Source organism: Geospiza fortis, unplaced genomic scaffold (assembly GCF_000277835.1).
Source record: "Geospiza fortis unplaced genomic scaffold, GeoFor_1.0 scaffold500, whole genome shotgun sequence".
Lineage (NCBI taxonomy): Eukaryota > Metazoa > Chordata > Aves > Passeriformes > Thraupidae > Geospiza > Geospiza fortis.
This window is the reverse complement of record NW_005055257.1, coordinates 6,021-8,843: the sequence shown is the minus strand read 5'-3', so window position 1 is coordinate 8,843 and position 2,823 is coordinate 6,021. Positions and strand designations below refer to the sequence as shown.

Below are 2,823 nucleotides of genomic sequence, written 5' to 3'. Positions count from 1 at the left end.
TTTAAAGAGAAAGGGGAGGGATTTAAGGGAAAGGGGGAGGAGTTAAAGGAAAAGGGGAGGGGTTAAAGGAAGGGGAGGGGCTTAACGGAAAAAGAGGAGGGGTTTAAAAGTAAAGGGGAGTGGCTTAACAGAGTGGGGAGGGGTTTTAAAAAAGGGGAGGAGTTTAAAGGGAAAGGGGAGGGGCTTAAGGATGGGGCAGTTAATGAGAAAGTGGAGAGGTTAAAAGAAGGGGAGGGGCTTAAAGGGAAAAGGGGGAGGGGTTAAGGAAAAAGGGGAAGGGTTTCAGGGAAAAGGGGAGGGAGTAAAAGAAAGGGGAGGGGTTAAAGAGAAAGGGCGGGGCTTAAGGGTGGGAGTGTAAAGGAAAAGGGGAAAGGTTAAAATAGGGGAGGAGCCTAAAGGGGAAAGGGGAGGGGTCAAAGGGAAAGGAAGGTGTTAAAGGGAAAGGGGAGGGGTTTAAGGAAAGGGGAGAGGCTTAAAGGGAATGGGGAAGGGGTTAAAGAGAAAGGGGAGTGGCTTAATTGGAATGGGAAGAGTTAAAATGGGTGGGGCTAAAGGAAAGTGGAGAGGCTAAAAGGAAAAGGAGGAGGGGCTAAATGAAAGGGGAGGGGCTTAGGGAAAGGAGGAAGGGTTAAAAGGGGAGGGGCTAAAGGAAAGGGGAGGGGTAACAGGGGAGGGGCTTAAGGAAAGGGGAGGGGTTAACAGGAAAGGGGAGGGGCTTAGGGAAAAGGGAAGGGTTAAAAGGGAAGGGGAGGTGCTAAAGAAAAGGGGAGGGGCTTAGGGAAAGGGGGAGGAGCTAAAGGAAAGGGCAGGGTTAACAGGAAAGGGGAGGGGCTTAGGGAAAGGGGAAGGGTTAAAAGGGAAGGGGAGGGGCGAAAGGAAGGGGGGAGGGGTTTGTGGAAAAGGGGAGGGGTTAAAAGAAAGGGGAGGGGTTAGAGGAAAGGGGAGGAGTTAAAGGGAAAGGGGTGGGGTTTATGTAGAGTCAGAAGGGTGAAAATGGGTGGGGAAGGGCGGAGTTAAAGGACAGGGGGAGGGGCCTAAATGGAAGGGGAGGGGCTAAAGGAAGAGGGGTTACAAAAAAGGGGAAGTGTTAAAGGGAAAGGGGCGGAGTTAATGAGAAGGGGCGGGGTTAAAGGCTCCTGGCCCCGCCCCCAGGCCGCTGCTGCTCAGTGAGGATGAGGAGGACACCAAGCGCGTGGTGAGGAGCGCCCGCGACAAGAGGTGAGCGATTGATCGCTATCGGTCAGGTATTGATCTGTTATTGATTGGTTATTGATGGCTCGTTGATCGGTCGTTGGTCATCTATTGATCAATTGGTTATCGATTCTCCGTTGGTCAGTTATTGATCAGCTATTGGTTGGTTATCGATCCTTTGTTGGTCAGTTATTGGCCAGCTATTGATCGGTTATTGATGGCTCGTTGATTGGTCGTTGGTCATCTATTGACCAGCTATTGGTTGGTTATTGGTCCTCTATTGGTCAGCTATTGATTGGTTATTGATTGGCTGGTGATCTGCTGTTGGTCAGCTGTTAATTGACTATTGATGAGCTATTGATTGGTTCGAGATCCGATGTGGATCAGTTATTGGTCAGGTATAGATTGGTTATTGATCACCTATTGATTGGCTATAGATGAATTATTGATCAGTTATTGATCAGGTATTTATTGGTTATTGATTGTTTATTGATCCTTATTGATCCCAATGGCCTGAAATTGATTCCTATTGGTCCCAAGGGGTCTGTATTGATCCCTATTGGTTCCTATTGATTTGGTTCCTATTGATCCCTATTGATTCCAATGGCTCCAGATTAACCCTAATTGATTCTGATCAATCCCTATTGATCCCTATTGATCCCAATGGCCCCAAATTGATCCCTATTGGTCCCAATGGCCCCAAATTGATCCCTATCGATCCCTATTGGTCCCTATTGATCCCAATGGCTCCAAATTGACCCCAATTGATCCCAATCAATGCCTATTGATCCCTATTGGTCCCAATGAGTCTGTATTGATCCCTATTGGTTACTATTGGTCCCTGTTGGTTTGGTTTCTATTGATCCAAATGGTCTCAAATGAGCCCCTATTGATCCCTATTGATTCCAATGGGTCTGTATTGATCCCTATTGATCCCAATGGGTCTTTATTGATCCCTACTGGTTCCTATTGGTTTGGTTCCTGTTGATCCCTATTGATCCCTCTTGATCCCAATCAATCCCAATGGCACCAGATTGATCCCTATTGGTTCCTATTGATCCCTATTGGTCCCAATGGCTCCTTATTGATCCATATTGGTTTCTATTGGTTTGGTTCTTATTGATCCCAATGGCTTCAAATCGACCCCAATTGATCCTGATTGATCCCAATCGACTCCAATTGATCCCGATTAATTGTGATTGATCCTGATTGATCCCAGGTACGAGGAGCTCACCAACCTGATCCGCTCCATCCGCAACGCCATGAAGATCCGCGACGTCAGCCGCTGCCTCGAGGTGCCCAGAGCCCCAAAATCGCCCTTTTTCACCCCAAAAATCACCCCTAAAAATGCCCAATTTCCACCCCAAAATTCCTCAATTTTACCCTAAAAATTCTCCCTAAAAATCCCAAATTTTCACCTCAAAATTCCTCAATTTTACCCTAAAAGTTCCCCAAAAAATCCCCAATTTCCACCCCAAAATTCCCCAGTTTTACCCTAAAAGTTCCCCCTGAAAATCCTGAATTTCCACCCCAAAATTCCCCAATTTTACCCTAAAAATTCCCCCTGAAAATCCCCAATTTCCACCCCAAAATTCCTCAATTTTACCCTAAAAATTCCCCCTGAAAATCCTG

General features: G+C 46.9%; 1 long non-coding RNA gene across 1 annotated transcript in view; it reads left to right on the top strand.

Moving 5' to 3' along the window:
• Window positions 1-1,118: 1,118 nt before the first annotated feature.
• LOC115949254 overlaps window positions 1,119-2,823 on the top strand; it is a 5,079-nt gene continuing 3,374 nt past the window's right edge. The window contains exons 1-2 of the long non-coding RNA XR_004082810.1: window positions 1,119-1,218; window positions 2,411-2,486. This is a non-coding gene — a long non-coding RNA (uncharacterized LOC115949254). The remainder of the gene's footprint in view (window positions 1,219-2,410; window positions 2,487-2,823) is intronic.